The following is a 22,603-nucleotide window of genomic DNA, read 5'->3' as shown; positions in this document are numbered from 1 at the left end:
GAAGTACACAGCTGAGGGGAGCAACAGGCAGGTCAGGAGAGGTCTGCCACGCCATGTGGTCACCTTCAGGGCAGGTGGGAATCGAACTCATGCGGAAGCAGCTTTAGCTTCTTAGTGCTATGCTTTAATCCGTGCGCCACCAGGGAGGGCCGCATTTGATTCTTTTCGTGAATAGTGGTAATGCTGTTCTTACAGATGTGAATAATACTGGTAACAGCTAGTTCTCCTTGAGTTTTTCATATATAGCACATCGTTCCAAAATTCACATACATCAACTCATTTAATGTTTCTAATAGTCTATGGAGTAGGTACTATTTTATTCCCATTTATTTTTATATCATTTTGTACATTTTTTTTTCCCATCTCAATTGTAACCCCCGCGCATTTCCCATCACCAAGTCACCTGTGTGCCATCACCACAATCTCATTCACTTCCCTCCCTACCCCCCACCCCTGTTTTTTTATTCAATTCCCCACTCCACCCCCACAAAATGTCTCTGGTATATGGCTGTTCATTAGTCTTGTTATTTTCTCGCCTGGTCCATTATACTCCTGCTATGAGTGAAGCCATCTGGTATTTTTCTTTCTCTTTCTGGGTTATCTCACTAAGCATGATCTTTTCCAGCTCCATAAGTTGCTGCAAAAGACATGTGTTTCTCTTTTTTGGTTGCTGAGTAATATTCCATTGTGTATATATGTACCACATCTTTTTTATCCAGTCATCTACTTTTGGGCATTTGGGCTGCTTCCATGTTTTCCCAATTGTAAATAAAGCAGCAATAAACATGGGGGTGCAGGTATCTTTTTCAATCAGTGTTTTTGTGTCTTTTGGGTAGATACCTCGGAGTGGTATTGCTGGGTCGTAGGGTTATTCCCATTTTATGAATGAGACAACTGAGGATCAATTAGTTTCAGTATTCTGCCATAATCACATCACCAGAGAATGTCAGCACCAGGATGTCTTGACAGAACCTTACTCTTAACCATGCGTGTCTTTCAACTAAACATGTCAGTCTTCAACCTGTTGATTTTTATTTGTTCATCCATTTAAAGAATAGTAGAAATATTGCTCAACACCAGATAGTCTTTATTGTTCTTTGCTACCCTTTCTCTTTAGATTACAGATAAAATTTTCACTGATTTACAACCTTAATGCTAGTGGTGTGTGACATGTAGCTATTTCTACTACCTTAGGTTTGGTTCCCAAGAAGTAGAGCAAGAATTTGAATGCAACGAGAGAGAAATCAGGATAGGACCCAGGAAATAGATAAATAAGATTGTAGTCCCAGCTAATGTGCTGTGTTAGTTTATGCCCTACAGAGCTCTGGGGCATGCACTGTCTCACAACCAAGACTGGCACTATATATCTCCATGTTAGTCAGTGGCTGGCAGTGGGTTGCTCTGCTCTGTCTGTGTGTGTGTGTGTGTTTGTGTGTGTGTGTTTCAGTGTCATTTCGAGGCAAACATTCTTCCATAGATCAACTTAGGGAAGTTCTCCAGAGAAGGAAGCAACTATACTCCCTTTGCCAACAACATTCACAGATAGGGGTTAGGGTAGCGATACTAGTCAGAAAAAGGCTATCTTGACCTGGTGCTCCCACAGTATCTACTATCCTCACTCTCCATTAAAATATTCCTGTTTTATGGAGTTTCCCTACGACCCAGCAATCCCACTCCTAGGCATTAACAAAAGACACAAAAACACTGATTTAAAGATATACCTGCACCCCCATGTTTATTGCTGCTTTATTCACAATTGGAAAGACATGGAAACAGCCCAAATGCCCAAAAATGCATGACTGGATTAAAAAGATGTGGTACATATATACAATAGAATATTAGTCAGCAACCAAAAAAAAGAAACACATGTCTTTTGCAGCAACATGGATGGAGCTGGAAAAGATTATGCTTAGTGTGATAAGCCAGAAAGAAAAGGAAAAATACCAGATGGTTTCTCTCATAGCAGGAATATAATGGAACAGGCAAGAAAATAGTGTGAATAGTGAATGATGAACAGCTATATACCAGAGACATTTTGTGGTGGTGGAGTGGGGAATGGGATCAAAAACAGTGGGAGGAGGGAAATGCACTGGACTATGGTGATGGCACATGGGTGATTTGGGATGGGAATCCCAAGGGGATTGCAACTAATATGGAAAAATGCACAAAAACATGTACAAAATAAACTATTATAAAATTTTAAAAATTCCTGTTTTATTCATTACTTATAATTAGCATGAAATAGTGTGCAGCATGTCCATGCAGTTGACTGGCTTTGTGTGGATTTTTCAAAACACTTTCACAGTCCTTGCTATTGCTGCTGAGTCTCTGCTTCGGGAATACATGTGTTGCATGCATTTAAAGACTTCCAAATGAAATGAGATCAGAATGAAATAACAAAGCCCTGCAAGCTATTTTAAATAACAACTAGTAAATAAAAACATCTGGTAGATGATTAAGATCCACATCTTGAACTTCGGCAGAGAATATGGGATGTACCTTTAAGGAGGACCAAGCACATTAGCAGCGTTGTCAGTGATTTTTGGTGTCTAACAGGCAGCTCAGGAAATGTAGGCAGGAGGAGGTGGAGTCATTCTGAGAGCACAGTGGGATGAGAGGGCACAGAGCATGTCTCCCCCTGTTTTATTGATCTTTATACTGTGTTCTGTTTATGCTCTTTAGAAGAGTAGTTATGGAAAACCAGATACTACACTCATTGGCTGTGAATGTGACACCAACATCTGCTTGCCTTGGCTTGACGCCGCCACTAAGAACCATAGGGAGTGCTTTGGACCACACCTTCTCCTTGGAAACAACATGAGCAAAAAGGAAATTTCAAAGGCCTGAAACACCTGTGTAACCTCTTCTGTGCCGTAGAATGTTCACATAAACAGATACTGAAAATCACGCCCTCTGCTTCCAGCTTTTCTCTGAAGGTGCTGGCCAGCAGCGATGATACAAGGTCCTGATGGCCTAAGAAGTTCTTATCTCTCTGCCTAGACATTAAGGGGACAAAAATCCTAAAAGCAAGATCTAGGAGCAGGGAGGCTGAGTAGCAAGAAGAATCATTTTCCACCCTCTCTGCAGCCTCACTTAAAAGGTCAAAGCAAATAAAATCTCCTGGTACCATTTTGGTAATGGATATTTAGAACAAACATCACTGAGTCTGTATGGCTTTATTCTGTTTTCTAAAATGAGATCTAACTTGTTTCAATTGCTTAAAACAGAGGGGCAAACCAGGTATGATACATGCATTCTGTTTGAAATCAATTTCCTTCATCATTTTATTATATTGCATGCTTTGAATTGGGGAGTAGCATTTTCCCATTGTGCTTTTGCAGAACTGCCCACTCTTGGAGATTTGCTGCTCTGGACTCCTGATTCCTTTCGGACTTTTTCTCTTCTGCTTTCTTGGCCACAAGGTCTTAGCACCTTCCTCACCTTTTGGAGCAGGGCAGCACCACAGGGGAGGTAGAATAAACAGGATGATTAAACAACCTACATGCAGCGAGGGGGCAATATTTCAATAACAAATATTGCTACCCATATACCTCAACAGAATGTGCTAAAGTAAACAAAATGATAGCATAATTATAGTAGTTCCAATTATGTTAATTAGACTGCATACACGCTTCATTGATAAGCAAGAGTGCTGCAAAGAAACGCTAGAAGCTTATATAAACTTAAGCCTTCAGCAACTTTGTGGCACATTTGCTACTAAATTCCTGGGTAACATGTAGCCTTTCACAGTCTTTTTCTTTATTTTGTAATACTTTTGTTGAAACAAAATTGAAGGGCACACCTCTGCACATTTTTAGGGAAGTGAGAGGATCTGAAATGGACTCTACGCCTGCTAAGTGTTCCTCAGTGTTTTGGTTCCTTTCTTCTCGAACCTCAAATGAAAAACATTAACATGTCCCATTTGACTAATTAAAATCCAGCTTAGGAAAATGGATTTGCTCTTCAGTCTACTCCAAATCATGTCCTTTGCTTTGATATCACCCATAAAAAGGAACCCTGAGGGAACAGGCCACCAAAAGCTGTTGTACACATAGTGGGTTGCCTTTGGGGGGAATTAAAGATTGGGAGAATCTGGGATTGTTCCCAAGTATTTGGGGGGGTTTATGGGACACCTGATTATCTTGTAAAGATTGCAGAGATATGGAAGATATAAAAAGAGGAATCATGACAAAACTGTAAGTGCTCAGAAAGGAAAAATCAGTTGCAGGCTAATTAGAACCATTTGCATTTAAAGCTAAGTGCTAATGCAATTAAAATAATATAATGATTTAAACATGGAGCCATAAAAGAAACCTCATAAATAAAATAAAACATAGTCTAAAATTTAAGAGAACTATAGGGCTTCAGAAAGAAAAATGTCTGTTTGCTCCAGAAATTATCTGTAAGACACTGTCTTAAGAGCAAAAGAAAAAATCCCTTTAAAAAGTTATTTTTATTCCCAAAAGGCTGACAAGAAGTTAGCAATTTAAATTAACTGTTTATAAAATCAGGAAAAATTAGAAAAGAAATAGTATATACTTAGAGCAACAAAAAGATTTTTGCTTATTAAAAAAAAGTCTGGGCCAGATCAAACCCACCTCTGCGCCTGGCTCTTCTCCCTTTGTCTCCGTTAGCCACTCGTTTCACCAGTTGTTCATTTTCTCTCTTTTATTTTATTTTCCACTCACTCTTTTCACACACACACTGCACAAACTTCTTCAGTCTAACGTGATTTTCCCTTAGTATTATCTCTCCCTCTCGAAATTCACATCATTCTTTTCTTGCCAGATCTTTTAAAATGATAGAAGACTCTCATCTATCAACGTTCTCATCTTCAAAATTAAAGCTGAGTAAAATTAGCAGTACACTAGATTTTTAAACAAACCAACATTCACTTATCAAAACAAGGGTAAATCTTCTTTGGTTGTGCCTTAGTTATCACTGCAATTAGATTGACATTTCCACCCAGTTCCCTTAAAATAGGGTTTTAATTTCCAGTATCTGTCATTTTAAAATTTCAACCCCAGTTTGTTTTCTGCAACCTGTTTTGCCTATTGAACAAAAAAAAGAAACATGAACAATAAAATTATACTAAGAATATAAATATTAGACAAGTATGGCCTATAAACAATATCAAAGAACCAAAAAATATATGTCCTGAGAGGAAAGCTTTTCTTCAAAAAGAAAAAAAATGAACTGATTTTACGTGGAAAAGAGAAGTGGGTTGGTGGCTTGGGTGACTGACCGTCTGTAATTATGTGAAAGATTATTAGGAAGGAGCATGTGGCCAGCTGCTCTCCCCTCTGCAGAGCGGGGAGGGATCGGATTAAATTATAACCAGCAAGATTATGTTAGACATAAGGATAATGCTGTAGCTTTGGGGAGGTGTGATATTCTCTAAAGTTGATTATTAAGGGACAGTAAAAAATCCTCATTATTGAATTGTAAAAAGTTTGAAAGTGGAACATATTATCCTTTTTGTCAGAAAACAGGATTTTTTTTTTTTAGGTACGATGAATATTTGCTTAACAATTATTTCTAGAAGATGCCCAGCTTTTGGAAAATGTCAGTAAATATGGTAAATGTGGAAAAAATTAAAAGATAGTCTTTTCGTTTAGTTTCTTGCCCGTATGGTTGACTTTTCCTTTGGGTTTGTTTGCTTGTTTTTCCCTGTTAAGTGCAAATGCCTCAAGGTAGAATGATTAAGTGACCTCTTTTGGTTCCTTTTAAGGCTTATTATTCTAATTTTCCAACTTCCACAGTAAAGTGAGATTATTAAAGAAAATCTGTGTCCTTTGTCTTTGTAAATATCAAGGGTCTACAAAGCAAGTGTTTTGACACATCTGTCATAGGCACATTCAATAATGTCATAAATGTGAATACATCTCAGAGTGCATGTCTTTCGAAGTAAGCCTATGGCAGGGTTTCTAGCTTTCAGAAACAGTATAAAAAACCTTAAAATTTGCTTTTTGATTAGGGAGGTTAAATGTGACGTGTGGCATGATATTAAAGTAGTAAGTGCTTTATCTTGACATCTCCTATCCAAAATAAACAGCAATGAAAACATTGCTAGAGACAAAATGTTCTGCAAATACTCCCCCCCCTCCTTGCCAGTGAAGCTGCTACTGCTCAGGGAGGTTACTCACAGACGTGCCCTTCAAAGAATTATAATCTTCCTATTTATTCTTATTTTAGATACTAATATATGTCTGTGGCACAGGAAAATTCCCCCACTCCATGTGGGTTTTAAAGTCACCAAATCGGGTCTTTGACTCATGTCCAGACAACCAAACTTGAACCTCAGAAATGTCATTTCACAGAGCAGTTTATTCAAGGTAACATTCAAGGGGCACCCCAAAATACCTGGCTCCCCAAATGATGGGAGTGTCATGATTATATAAGGAGATAAGGAAAGCAAGCTGTGCAAGATGTGAAGGGAGTGAGGGAACTTTGCATTTCCAGGCCCAAGGAGGTGGTGTGGGGAGTCATGGGGAGTCTAGACAATGAGTCAGGCTGTTTGACTTTCTCAGCAGGGAGTGTTTCCTCAGGGCCATCATTAGGCAGCAATTAGCAGATGTTCATTTTTGACACCACCATCAACCTCTAAGGGGCATAGAGAATTTTTATTAGGGATGTAACACAATCAATTTCCTAAGTTCCCAGGAATGCAGTTGGAGCAACTTAATGGTTAATAGGAAGAGGAAAGAAAGAACAAAAGAAGGTGTGCGTTTTATCCTACTCATTCCCAGTTTTTAGTCTAGGGGAGGTATTGCTGCAAAATGGAAGGTGTCTGGCTGGAGTATCTTCTGAGAATGGACAGATAAGCAAAGTAACATTAGGTATATTAGTAGTAGAAAATGTCAACTTTTAATAATAGACAATTATATATGATTAGAAAATTTACATGATTGTAAATTCTAAAGTGAAATGGGCAGATAAGGAGTATAGATGTGTGTGTGTGTGTGTCTATACTGTGTAAAAAGGACCTGGGGCTTCAAGCAGAGAAAAGCGGGACAATTCATATGACAAGAAGGGAATGACCTCATATTTTGCCCTTAGAATTAAAAGACAAGTTTCTCAGATGTCACTGCTAAACCTAATAAATGCACACCTATATGGTGCTACCCCACTAACATCCTTTTGTTGGAGGAACAGCATATCCTGGACAAACTCCACTTACTGATGTTTTGTGGGCTCCACCCCACCTCCATGCCAAAGAGATCTCAGGCACCAAGGATGACAACTCCCATCATGCCAAGAATCTGTAAGGACTCTTGACTGCTGGAATGGGCGTTTCCTAGAAACCAGGGGTGGAGCTTAGCAGCCACACTAGGCCACACATGGGTTTGCTTTTCCTGCTTTCATTGCACACCTGGGGTCTCAGTTCAGGCATTGTGACTGACAGGATATTTTGGCCGGTTAATCCCTCCCCTTCTCTATGTTCTCCATCATCTCATTTCCCTTCTAAATATGACTTTTATTCACTTTTCTCTGTGTGCCTGCTTTAAGTCTTGTCCTGAGTCCTTAGGTTTGATGGTGAGGACTCATATCTAGAGTATCTCATATTCCTTAAGGCTGCCCTATAACACTTTGAATCGTACAAAGGGAGAACAATATTACTTTTTTGATTAGGAAAAGGGAAAATGACTGAGACAGGGACAAGGGTTCTCCTTGGCCAGTAGGACCTCTAGTGCCTTAACTTAAAATGAGCTCTGCATTTTAGATGGCCAACAAGCATATGAAAAAAATATTCAACATAACTTGTAATAAGGAAGATGCAAGTTAAAAACACAATGAGATACCATTTCACACCAGTGAGAATAGTACATCTTAAAACAACTAGCAACAGTAAATGTTGGCGAAAAAGGAACTCTCCTGCTCTGCTGTGGGAATGCAAACTAGTACAACCACTATGGAAAACTGTTTGGAGGTTCTTCAAACTGCTAAACATGGAGCTTCTATATGACCCAGCAATCCCACTCGTAGGTATCTACCCAAAAGACACAAAAACACTGACTCAAAAAGTCACCTGTACCCCCATGTTTATTGCTGCTTTATTTACAATAGGAAAGACATGGAATCCACCCAAATGCCCAAAAGTAGATGACTGGATTAAAAAGATGTAGTACATATACACAATGGAATATTATTCTATGATCAAAAAAGATAAACACGTGCCTTTTTAGCAACATGGATGGTGCTGGAAAGGATCATGCTTAGTGAAATAAGCCAGAAAGAAATGAAAAATACCAGATGGCTTCACTCATAGCAGGAGTATAAAGGGCCAGGGGAAAAAAAAAAAAAAAAAAAAAAACATGAACAACTATATACCAGAGATATTTTACAGGGATGGAGTGGAATTTAGGATCAAAAACAGTGGGGTGGGTGGGGCAGTGGATTCTTGCGATGGCACATAGGTGATTTGGTGATGGGAAGCCCATGGAGATTACAACTGAGATGGAAAAGGCACAAAATGATGTAAAAATAAACTATTATATTATTTTTTTTTTAAATCTGCATTCTTTAAGTAATGGTAATAGACTTCCCTAAATTGACTTTAGTTCACAAAACCAAGGTGAAACTTACGAGGTGTCTAGTCTGGGTATACTGAGAAAAGCCTATCTGTCAGTGTCAGGTTTCCTAAGCTTTAGTAAGAAAGAAAACAATCTATGGAAAGGAACCACACAAATTAAAAGAGCCAGCCATGAGGATCAGACACACCTAAGCAACAGTGACAAACTTAACTTAAACATGAATTCAGTCAACAGATATTTATCAGTTATGTGCTGGAAATAAAACAATGAAAAATACAGACTTGATCCTTGCCATTCTGAAGTTCAAGGTTAAAGCAGGAGATATATTCTGGTGTAAATATTATGCAAATCAGCATTTTCATATTGTGAAAAATAGTAGAAAAGAAAATAATTGGCTATGTGAAATGTAAGCACATGTATTATTTATACACAAATAAATGTAAATATATGCTTTCCTGAGGATAAAGAACTTTATCTGATATTGGAAGAATGTATACTAGGTAACTAATGAGGAAGATACAGGTGCAGATGAAGGGCACAAAAACATTTCATCCAAAATATAAAGTTTGTGCAAAGGCCAGGAGGTAAGAGGAAGATGAGGAAATTAAAGAACTCCACTGTAAATAAAACCACAAGATGAGCTGGTGGCCAATAGGTAAAGGTGCTGTGCATACTATTTTCATCTTGACAAATGTGAAGTCTTATTATGGCTGTGAGGTAAGGGACTCTGTATTTTTAAATATTTAAAAATATCACTTTGGCTAGTTATTCTCGCTTTTTTAATCTACTAGTCTGGATTTCATATATAAAAAAGATTCCCTTGGGACAAGATTGACTGCAAAGAAATCACTGAGAAAGCTATTATAGATTTGAAGATGATGATGGATTTATTAGCATGCTGCCAATAGAAATGAAGAGTAGAAAAGTTCAAAAGCCATCTGAGAGTAAGTATCTACAAAGTAAACAAGAGATATTGAGAAGGTTTTTTTGTTGTTGTTTTACTACAAATTGGGTTGTGGTAAAGAAAGTTACCAAAAATGTGTTCTAGGGGCCATCTCGTACCCCAAAAAACAGTAAAATAGAACCATGCTTTCTGTCAGGGCTTGCAAACCCTTTCTATAAAGTTTGAAATATATATATTTTGGGATTTAGAGAACATACAATCTCATAACAGTTCAATTTTGCTGGAATAGAGTGCAAGCAGTCATAGACAACATGTAAATGAATGGGCTTGGCTGTGTTCCAATAAAACTTTATCTACAAAAACAGGCCAAGGGCCAGATTTGGCTCATGGGTATAGTTTGCTTACCCATTTTAGATGATGAACATTCTGATTATACAAACTGTTGCTTACATTGATGGCCCTAGATCATGAAAAAGGAAGTTTAATGCTGAATGAAAGCCAGGGATATTTGAAATAGTTTGAGAAAATCTAGAGAAAATTACTGAAGGCAATTTTGGTATCTAAAACCTTACCTGATTTTTCTCAAACATATGAGGCGAATGTGAAATGTTTTGTTTCCTGATAACATAGGATGAAATTGATGTTTCAATATTAATGTTGTCAACTAAACATCAGAATGGTTAGCAGAAGGTGATCCAAGTTATATTCCTCTTTCCAAAGAACTGAAGCAGCAATAAATATTTACATGGTGATATCTCACCATAATATCATCCTGCTAGTAAATGACATTTGTCCTAAGTTGTTAAATTTTCTCTTTACAGAAATTGTGTTTGCACTTGGCAATGAGTGTGTCGATTTCATGAACATAAATAAGAGCAATATCATTATACAAATCAAGGAAGACTGACACAAATAGCCTTCAATTAAAAACTATATTTTAGTAATGCTACAGAATGAATATGAAAAACTTAAGTAGAGAAGTTGATTTGACAATGCCTATTTTTATGGCAGAATCTTCTTAAATCCCAGTTTTATTTTCTAAAGTCGAGGGATACTTTTAACCAAGTGTGTCCTGATTCTAAACTATATATTCAGTCAGACTCTTCTGATACGTGGGCCACAAAATCTTAGAAAGCTTAAGAAGTCATAGAGCTGGGTCATTGACAATAAAATTTTATTTTCATATGAATATATTTTCTAGAAATTACATATTCAATCTGATCATGTATAAACAGTTTTAATCTATGTAAATGATAGAAAAAGAAATAATAGGCAATCAAATAAATTAGAAAACTATTTTGCAAAGGATTATCTATTTTATGAGCCAATAAATTGGACATTTTATTAAAAGATATTTTAAAGAAATCTTTATTCTTTTAAACAGAATACCCAGAATCATTGAGTTTTCATAGCAACTTATCTCCTGGAGAGCAGGCATGGAAACATCCTTATCTGAGGTAGCTGACCTAACAGGTGTTTTCTTTTTCAATGAAATTTTATGAAGCTATGAAATCCTCATTAAGCTGTGGGTCATAGCATTGCTCTTAGAACCAGCTGAGCCAGATAAGCAGAAGGGCTTTTCTGATACTCCAGTGCTCCATAGTAAAGTCAGAACTTAAAAAATCAAAAACAAACAAAAAAATAAAACACCAGATGCTAATTACTCAAATCCTTGGTGACTAGACTAATGTGCTTTCCCTAGTAGGTCATTATTAAAATGCTATTAACACTCTTCACCTGCAATAATTCAAAGATGGACTTAATCCTTAACTACAAAATGTTCATCTCTTTTTGTCCTAGTCTAGAAATAGTGCTACTTAAAGATCAGTTGCTTTCTTCTTAATGTTTCAATGGCAATAGTAGTGTTTTTATTATTATGTGTAGAAGAAGAGAATTTCTGAAATATAAGACATAAACTCTGCTCTTGAAGATATTAACCAAGGGTGTGGACTATAAATTAAGAAGTAATTTATGATCAATGAGAGTTTATGATAAATAAGCTAAAGCTAAACTATTCAGACAAAAGACTACTTTGGGATTGCTGGGAAATGCTTCATGGATGATAGAGCAATGGGCTTTTTGAAGCATGGGTAAATTCAGCAATGCTAACCAAGGTGGCAAACGCTTCATGTAGGGTGCAGAAGTAACTCCACACCGAGACTAGTATACACATGGCACTCATAGGAGATAATACAGAGACCGCCTTGAACAGGCCAGGATTATTTGCAGGTCAGTGGCAAGAGTTCAATAGGATCAATGACTCACTGACAAAGAAATGTAAACTTGTCCCATTGTATCGCAAAATAATTTAGTAGTGGGAAGGAGATAGAGAAAAAAAAAATGACTAGGGGAAAATTTTTCCATAATGCTCCAAAACCTTGGAGTGATATTTTAACTTTGTTCTAATGTTAGCCCTATGGCTCAGCTTGTTAATATGCACCCTGAACTAAGATGTTGATCACTTAAAATAACTTATTATACTGCAGAGGTGCTAAATTTCCTTATGTCCTTAACTTTCCCAAACTCAAAATTTACATTACTAACCACCTTCTCTTCTCCTATACCAAGAAAGGAACATGGTGTGAATCTGTATGACAAAATGTTCTGAATCTCTGTTGTCAACTAGGCACTAAAAACTATCAATAAATTATTTTATTTATCTTAATATATCATATCATTCCTAAAAGTGTCCTTCTCAGTCAAGCATCAGAGAATTTTATTGCTTTCCTCAAGCCACTGACACCATAACAGCTTTCATTCTTAGGAAAAATAAGAACCTCAAAGTCATTAGGCTTTTTCTTTTCTTTAATTTTTTTTTTTTTTTGGACACTATATTCTTCAGGTCTGAAAGCTGAAAGCTTTTCTTTTACCCTTTTTGGAATGAGCCACCTACATTTTGAATACCGGTGTTCACCAAGTTTCTCTTTTTCTCACAGATCTTCTCTTCATTCTCTGTCACTTACTTCAAAATATCAACTTCCACTTATTCACTGATAACTTCCCAACTTAGTTACACTATCTTAATCTATACTCTGTTTTATAATTACATAAACAACTGCTTATTATTTCCAATCAATAAGTAAATTCACCTTCAATTTCTCTCACCGAGATTATGTGAACATTCTCCTCCTCGCTAAGTTAATGGCAACAACATCTGTCAACCAAGTTAAAAATAGAAGTGTCATCCTTCACTCCTCTTTTTTAGGCTACTCCACTATTAAATCTGGCCAATTTTATCTCATACTCTTTCAGAAAGATGTCTTTTTCTATTCACCCCTGTTACTCTAGTCTAGTTCAGATATTGCACATAGCTCCCTGATCTCCTGAAACACCTCCAAAATTATCTCTCAGTCTGCAGTGTTTAATTCCATGTTTCTTCACCTGAAATATTGACAAAAGAACAACCACATGTTAAAGGGACATAATGAAAGCAAACCTTCTCAAAGGAAAGCTGGATTTCTGCTCAAGTGAGACTGTGGAGATGTGGGATAGCTTGGGATTTTAAGAGTACATCATCACACCTCAAACTGCCAAGTTTTAGATTCATACTGAATTATCTTTAGGATTTGTGGTTTAGGAAAGTTACTGAACTTGTCAGTCCCTCATTTTCCTCCCCTTGAAACGGACACAGTTACCCAAGCTAGCTGAGCTGAGTGGGGAAAAAGCTGTAAAATATTTACCCCTTCTCTGATAATAAGGACTGAATGTGTACAGTGGTGCTAGGAGTGGTGACAGCGATTAAATTTTGGAATATTTCTCTGAAAAATGTTGAAACAGAGAAATAAATAGCAGGTAAAACCTTGGAAAAACTGCTCGTCTTTCTTGCCTCATATTATCCCCTTTGCCTGAAGTCTTGACCTTCTATGAAAGTTCCCAAACTACCATTCTTGACACTTAATATCTGTGGGGGAAAGTAAGCTCAGTTATTCCAAAATTGGTGTTGAATGTAGTGTCTAGCCATTGGATTAAATTGAAGTCAAAATGAAACCTAGATAAAGAAAAGGTTTAACTGAAAAACCATAAAAACATTGAAGAACATTTGGGAAGATTTTGTTTTTATCCCTCATTTGAGAAGCTTTATAGAAGAAGACCAAAAATTACAAAAATCATAAAAAATTGATAAATTTGACCAAGTAAAATATTTAAAATTCTTCATGGTAAAAATGACTAAACAAAGTCAAAAGACAGATGATAAACTGGGAAAATATTTGCAGCACATATGGCAAAAGACTAATTTTCCTGTACTAAAATTATATTAATTAAATATACTTAAAGTTTTAAAAAGCAAGAGCAAAACAGTATATATATGATGCTTATATATATATATATATATATATATAAAAGATGGACTATGTACAAATGTTTGCCCATGAATTGGATATCTGAAGGAATGCACAAAAAACTGGAAAAGGAGTGAGTGTTTCTAGCAGGGAAACTTGAAGCTTATTTTCATTTTATATTTTTTACTCTGAATGCTTTAACATATATAACATTATCTTACCATCACAAAAATGAAACTCTTTCTATGAAACCTCTTCTGTAATAACCTTCCATGAAACCCTGAATGTGAAGAAGGAATAAAAGAAGGAAGGATGGAAGTGAGAGAAGGAGAAGAGAGAGGAAGGGAAGACGGACTTCTCTCTAGTATCTAAACTCAAAGTAACCAGCTTACTTTTGTTGATTATCAAAAAGTATTCCATCTTCACTATGAGAACATAAGCTTAACTTAAGGTAAAAATATTTCCCAATAATCCTAGAGTCTTTATTTTGCTAAGCATTTAATGGATAGTTTATATATGGCTTTAAAATGAAGAAACAAATGATTATCTCATAGTCTTTTTCATGTGTGGTCTCTGCTTTGCAAAATTTGCCTCCTGTTACTTCCTGTGCTTTTAGCATGTTGCACAGATTTTCCAGCATTTTTGGAAAGTGCAAAATGAATATTGCATGGTAACTAACATTTTCTCTCCAAAGGGGAGTTTTACACTGTTGGCATTTGAGTCAGAAAAGACTCAAAGTCTTGTCATCTTGCATAAATCCTCCTTTTTCAAAAAGACAACACCACTAAAGATCATGGCATCTATAAATTTGCATATTCTTTAAGAGGGTCCTACTATATGAAAGAGGGTAACCTTTTACCAAAATCACTAATATTTCACATTTGTAATAAGCTCACTGGAAATGATTGGTATGCCTGGTACGTAATTTGGTGCTTTAAACTGCACACAATTGAGGCATAATAGATTGAATAATTTGTGGCTACCTTATAGTAAAATTTCTTCATCCCATTGTGACATGTTAAATCACATCTCCAAACTGTGGTTCTAGTAATGAGAATCCATTAACATTCTTAAGTGGTATTTCCATATAAAACAATTGCAAGCTTATGAAATTGAGGACAATAATTTAGAAAAGTTTAGTTTTCATAAAACTAAAACTGGGACCAGTTTATTAACATCAAGGCCAGTGTCCACCTTACCCACTTCTCTGAGAGAGCATCTAGTAACAGTGCAACTAAGAAATTTGATTCATTAATTCCTTGACTCCACATCTGAGAACAGCTTAACTTGTTTTCTTACCAGCCTCCGCAATTTCTCCAGATGTCTTTTGATCAAAGATCCATCTTGAAGCTAATTCCATCCCCTTTGCCAGGAAATTGTACACAGATTTCATCCAAAAGGACAAAGACTTTACCACCAAGTCATTTGAGTGTCAATTAGCAACATTTAGTAAGGAAATTTGACCAAAACTTAGAGTTGGAGCACTATATTATAAGCTTTTACAATAATATACATTAGATAAAATATTTGTACAATGATGTGCTTTTTGTGTACCTATACTGTAAAAAACACTTTTAATATCCATGAATTCATTTTATTACTGTATCTAATAGGTGAATTATCATTAAAACTATCACAGAATTTTAAATCTGTTAGTTACATTATTTTCTTCTTCCTCTACCTACTTTTTTCTTTTTATTTATTGTTAAGGTAACACAGTTTGATAACACTGTATTTTAAAGCCTCATATGTACCTGCCCTCACACAAAAGTATCCACTTTAGGCTCTCCGGTGCATGCCAAAGAATCCAATGAGTGAAAACGATAGACCAGATGAGAGCAGTTCTCTACCTACATTTTGAACCTATAAGCAACTGATTTTTGAAACTACAATCCCTTTCTTCCAGCATGCTATCAAATTCACAACAATCAGTGTGTATTCTGTATATTAGCTATCCATCCATTCAAGGGAAGGTGAGAGCATGGTTCAAAAGCAACGTCCTGTGGTCGGTTTGGAAGGCAGGAACATGAGAAAGGCAATCACCAACTGCCCTGGTTTGCCTGGGATGAGGCTTTTCTAGGGATGCAGCAGATCAGTTGTCTTTAAAACAATGATTTGGGGGCTCTCCCTGGTGGCACAGCAGGTTAAAGCACCGCATTATAAAGCTCTCCCAAGCCACTGCAGTGCAAGTTCCATCCCCGCCCTGGAGGGGACCCACATGGGTGGCAGACCTCCTCTGACCAGCCCATTGCTCCCCTCAGCAATGTACTTTGTCAATCTGCCTGTTCTGCTCCCCACTCTGTCTCTGGTGAAGCCTCTCACCACCCCTGCAACTCTAGCCTGTACCCCAGCTCTGTATGCATAAATAGATAAATCTTTAAAACAATAACAATATTTTTGGTACTTGCTCATACATCTCTAGTTGGAGAGACTGATACAGATGCTCTCTGCTCATCACTGTTGGAAATCTCAACGACTGGGGCTGTTGCGATGTCAGCTATCTCACAGGAATCTTCCTGACACATTCTAGTGTGGAAGAAACTTGGGAGAGAATAGCAGGATCCTGTAAAATCTTTTTGAACCAATTTTCCTATCTTGATTTTTCCTAGGATATGCCTGTCCTCCAGATCTTTCCCTACCCCATTCTGTATACTGAGACAGAACATTTACAGTTGTGCAGTCTGGAGTCACATGAGGACATGGTAACTGTATTAGATTTGTGGTTTTGTTTACACTATATATAGTGTCAATATATATATTTATTGACTTGAATGATCCTCATATTTTAAGAAAATATGTTTTGTATAGTATTTTGTATTGTATTGTTTCCAATGATCCTCATATTATCAGAGACCCATTGCCAGCAGAGGTGAAAGCAAAAAATTCTATGTGTTGATCTGGAAGAATGTGATTAGTACATTTTATAACTTTATAATATGAAATGTACTAGGAAGCGAGAAAACCTGGAAAATATCTGGAAAATCCTAAAATATGGGTAGCTCTATTATCTAGAAAACCAAAGAATGATGAGAACCATATTTGTTTAGCATTTGCCACTTGCCAGGCATTTGCAACCATATTTGCTATGATTATGTCATAGAATCCTCACAGCAGTCTTCTGAAATTGGCAATATCATCCTTATTTTACTAGTGAGGAACCTGAGCTCAGAACAGTTAAGCCATTTGCTTCCGGTCCCAGGCCTGGTACTCATATGCTTGAGAAAGCTCATTTGGCTCCCAAATGCATGTGCTTTGAGGTTCTGCAGCAGCGCTCCTCTGCCTCAATCCACCATTCATTCAATGAGCGCATGAGGCACTTAAGGGGTAAGTTTCTGCAAGGCAAACAAATAAGAGACAGACTTGGTTTTTGCCTCTTTGAAACTAATGCTTAGTGTGCAAGTAGTCCCAACATTTATACTTTGTGCAACCTCAAAGTGTTTTGAAAAGCCAAATTTAAATCTTGGGAGGTAACTTTTCTTTATAAGGAAATACGAAAATTAAATTTCTGAATCTTTATGTCAAAATACAATATGGTCAAATCCTTGCTCAATATAACATCGTAATTATTTTATTCTTAACAAATATCTCACTGAAAATAAATTTGATTTCCTTCACCTTTGAAGCAGACTTTATTTTTTTTAAAGATTTATTTATATATGTATACAGAAATGGGGTTCAGGTCAGAGGTGCAGGGGCAGTGAGAGGATTCACCAAAGACAGAGTTGGGAACAGGACAGGCTGACTGATGAAATACACTGCTGAGGAGAACAGCGGGCAGGTCAGGAGAGGTCTGCTGCACCATGTGGGTCACTTCCAGAGCGGGCATTGAACTCATGCTAAAGTGGCTTTCAGCTTCTTAGTGCTTTGCTTTAACCCACTGCACCACCAGGGAGGGCTTTTTAATTAAATTATTATCTTTTTGGTCAGAGAAGAATTATGTAAACTTACACAAGGCAAAATATATAGATGGCTCTTAAATTGGAGAACTCAACATCTCATCTCATCAAGCATTTTACTTCTTTGAATATAGGTGAGTATGTAATACAATTTGTCTTATTTCTCTTTAGGCCTTGTTTAAAAGGGCTATCTTGTGCCATATGAAGTGTAAGAATCAATGGTGTCTTTCTCATGTAGCTTATATGGATTTTATTCAAAGTTTACTTGCAAAAACTTGTAAAAGTTTATTTGTATACTAACACACTTTCTTCAATCTTCTAAAATTGTACAAGGATCAACAGCAATAAAATACTTAAATATTTCATGGAAAGCAAATAAATCATTGTGATCTTAAAGGCTAATCCAATAAGCTAATCTGATCAAACAATTGGCCTTATAAAATCAATCACATTTGTCTTCAAACAAAAAGACATAGAAAAAAGTTCATAAATGAAATTTGTTATCCAGAGGGACTCAAGCACAGATTGATTTATGAAAATGGTCCCTAAAAGAAACACTAACTTCTTTCTTAAAGAATTTCCTTTAAAATACAATGACAATCCTTTTGATTTTGTACTAGTTAAGCATCTGACTGTGTACATGTAAACCTTTCTGAAACAAACTTATAGTGCTCTGCACTTTGTCCTTCATGTGTCCTTGGAAAATGACAATAAACCCTGTCACTCAGAAAGCCCGGGTCAGGGCAGCCTTTAAAGTAAAATCTTTTTTCTGTGTTTCCATAAAACAAGGTTGACTCTTCTCATAGGGTTATTTCTATTGCTTTTAATAGTGTAAGAAAGAGTACATGAAATCCATATTTATCTCAGACATCTATTTGAGAAAGAATTGCTATATTTATTGCCATGTCACGTATGTTCTATATGGTTAAACAGCTAAACAACCATCCAGAACAATCTAGGGGAACATTTGTTTCACATCTGGGAAAGATGCTGACTTTCAAATGTCATCCAGTAACCCAACACACTTCTCACATCAAGGGAACATTAAGAAACACTTGTATTTGTTTTAATTCAGTTGGAGTTCAGAAAAAGCAAACATTTTGAAGCATAGACTGGGTGGATTCTCAGAGAGCATTTGCTCTGTAGTTTTTAAAATATTTTAGTGATATAGATTTTTTTTTAAAGATTTGTTTATTTATGCTTACAGAACTGGGGTACAGGCCATATGTGTGATGTGTGAGGGGATTCAACAGAGACAGAATGGGGAGCAGAATAGGCAAATCCACTGAAATACACTGCTGAGGGGAACAGCCTGCCGGTCAGGAGAGGTCTGCCACGCCATGTGGGTCAGCTCCCTGGCCAGGGATCGAACTCATGCCGCAGTGACTTGAAAGAGCTTCATAATGCCATGCTTTAACCTGTTGCGCCACCAGGGAGAGCCCCAGGATTATTTATTTAATGGAAACCCCAATTATTTGAAGTAGACACTAAGTTAATCAGTTGTACAAGTTCAAAGTAGAACATTTCATATCACTAGATTCCATCCATAGGAATGTAGAGCTTACATATGCATGCCTTTCTGACTCTGTTACAGTTTTAAAATTATACTTTAAAATAAACCTGGATCACACTCTTTGAGGCTTTAACAAATAAATGCTTTCATTATTTTGAATAGTATTCTTTATCGAGGTAATGTTAGCTTATAAGACTGTATATAATTTAGAGGTATAGTTTTACATCTCTTCAGATGTATGTGAAAGATTCTTATAGAGTAAACTGCTATTTAAAATAGTTTGAAAATCTCTAAGGTAGCATCATCTCATTTTGAAGATGATGTGGCCTATAACTTGAAATATTATTGCACAGGCGTACATAGTGTCAAGTTCAAAACTGAAACCCAGGTTCCCTGAATCATATTAAGGAAAGAGTCGCTTCATTTGCATGCACTGAGTGCTCTCTCTCTGTACTGAACTCATTTAGTGCTTATAACAACTGTATGAAGAATTAGTGCCATAACCCTCCAGTTTTCGAAGCTGAAATTTAGAGAGTTGAAGTAATTGATCATATTTATAGGACAAATAAACATCAGAGCTTGTATTGAACTCTGTTCTTTATATATCTATGCCCAAGTCACTAAATTGTTCTGCTTCTCTGATATTTGAATATGTGATTAAAGGACCAGGCTTAGGGTGGGGTGAATCAAAAGCTAGAAACTCCTGCTCTCTCTCTGGGCCGTTTTGATGTGCTTTCTTCTGGGTACATTGAGAACGATCCACCGACGGGCCCTGCCTATCAAATTCTATTTAGCCTGGCATTGAAGCTCCCCAAGCACTCCAAGCTGCTGTGTAGGGCCAGTACCACCTCTGGCTGTGCCTGGAACAGCTGCCAAGTCAACGATAATTCATTTTATTTTTTAAATAAATAACAAAAAAGATTGCAGAATTGGGTCAGTTTCTACAGAGGCATTATTGGTGGTAATGAGGAGAAAATGTTTCTAACTGAAATAAATAAGACTACTGAAAAGGAAGACCTTTGCAATTTTCTTTTGTGCCCAAACCTTCTGAGTATGTTTAAATCCTTTAAATCTACTGGGTTTCACTCTTGCTCTTACTTAATATCCATCATAAATCAAAATGCTCTCAATTTTATCAGCACATTGACTACATGTAGTAATTAGCATTTAAAATCATTATCCAGAAACCCTGGGGGAAATTTCATAGGTGAGATGATCCAGCTCGAGTCTCCAGCTGACTGTAGGTCAGAAGCACCAAATCACCCTCTATAATTGTACTCAATTGGTAATCTCATCTCGGCTCATGAGAGGCTCAAGCCAAATTAGGTCGAATTACCTATTACTTCTCAAGAATACATTCCAGCCCAGCACAGGTCAAATTTCACAGCCTGACCTGTGATTACCCAGAGGCTCACTTTGCTGGAAATATAGCACAGATCTGAGGTATGGCAGCGAGAAGGGCTGCCGGTCCTGGGGGAACTGCAACTCGACCATGAAAGATCTTAAAACAGCTTTTAAAGAAGGTACTGTGATTTGTATTTAAGATTTAAATTCTGGACAGAGAAAGAAAAATACTAGTTTCAATGGTGTGTTGAAGCAAAGTGGTAAAAGGGAAAAGTCCACCATTCTCCAAAATGTAAATGAAATAAATGATGGTAAAGATTTTAAATTCCAGTTTTAAACTTAATAGCTCATAAAGAACTTTTAAAGATGGCATTATTTTTTATTGAGGTAATGGTTCACAACACTGTGTATGATTTAGGGGTACAGTTTCACACACACCTCATAAAAAATGTTATACAAATAGTAATTTGAAGAAGACAATGAAGGAACCCTTACAGTCCTCAAGCAACCTTTCTACAGATCCCATTGCTACCTTCCATTTTTTCAGATGAAAACTGAAATATAAAAAAGTTCAGTAACTGCCCAAAGTCACACAGCTGTTTTTAATACATAGAGCTTGAGCCTGGACCTCTGCATTTTTTAATATCAAATTTTATTGACTTGCCATTCATTCGCAAAACTAATTTGGGGAGTACAACTTCACACCTCAACATGTGCATGCGCTTCACTGACCCTCTGCCAAAGCTCAAGAGCCAATCTGCTGTCACATAATTCTGTCCATCCCTTTCTCTGTTCCCTCCTCTGTTCCCAAGCATATTTTTTAGAGTCTAAAAAATATTTATTTTTCTTGTGTTTTGCCTGTTTGTTTTCCTTGGTTGTTTATATTCCACGGATAAATGAAACCAACTGGTAATTATCTTTCATTTTCTGATTATTCTACTTAGTGTAGTCACTCAAGATCCATCTATATTTTTCCCAAAAGGTAAGACGTCATCTCTTTTTAATAGCTGAGTAATATTCCATTGTCACTCATGTGTTAATGGGCATTTAGGTTGATTCCATGTCTTGTAGCTATGATCAAAGGAGTGCATAAATCTTTTCATATTTGTATTCTCATATACTTTGGATAAACATTTAGATCTACAGTTAACAAAAATACTCCCATGATTCTAATGTGCATAATTAGGAGGAAACTGTTTCAAACCTTTGTTTTAGAGGGCCTGGGTTATCTGCACAGGTAGAGTGCTCAGGCCTTCCCTGTATTCATCATGTCCTTGGGCTCGGGTATCATTTCTGTGCTGATAAAGTATATAGAACAAAGATCATATGTTCTTTTTCTCCAACTTAGTGCATCTCCTAGAATAAGAGAGTGACATTGAGGCAAGGGATTTCTTATTTTTCCTGTACCCTCAAGTGCTAAGAAATGTTTTGAATACTCTTGCAAATCTTTTATTGGTATATAACGTAACTGTTATCTAGCCTTTCCTCTTGTCTTCTTCCCCCTCTTTACCAAGGAATTTTTCTATGTGGAGAAGTAGTCACCCAATTTATTCCAGGACCCTCTTCTTCCAATGTAAAATCATGATCTTGGTTAGACAGTCCTATACACTAAGAACTTTCTTTTACATATTATTTCACTTGGTATTCAAAACATTCCTATGGGATTTACAGAGAAGGCTTTCTTCTTGATGTCTCCATTTATCAATGAGAAAGCTGACAGTCTTGAAGGAAAGGTTTATGTATCACACTTGAAATACTGTGATAGCAAGCTATATTTTCCCATTTTATTTTACATTCACTTATACCTAAGATAAAGACTTCAATAGTTCTACAAATACTGAGAAAAGTTTATTGACTGTATATTATTGGTTTGGGGCAGCGCACTGCCTGTCTTAAAGACAGTCTTAAAGGCTCCCCATCCCAGGGCTCAGGACCTGTTGTTCAAATTAACATTCATTGCATGAAGTATTCATGGGATCATTTATAGAAAAATAACAAAAATATTTTTGTCCCCAATTTTTTTTTAAAGATTTATTTATTTATTCATATGGAACTGGGGTACAGGCCAGAGATGTGGAGGGTGAGAGGATTCACCAGAATCAGAGAGGGGAGCAGAACAGGCAGATCGACGA

This window comes from Condylura cristata, unplaced genomic scaffold, assembly GCF_000260355.1.
Source record: "Condylura cristata isolate star-nosed mole 26May11 unplaced genomic scaffold, ConCri1.0 scaffold00009, whole genome shotgun sequence".
In the NCBI taxonomy this organism is placed as follows: Eukaryota; Metazoa; Chordata; class Mammalia; order Eulipotyphla; family Talpidae; genus Condylura; species Condylura cristata.
Note: the sequence above shows the minus strand (reverse complement) of the source record.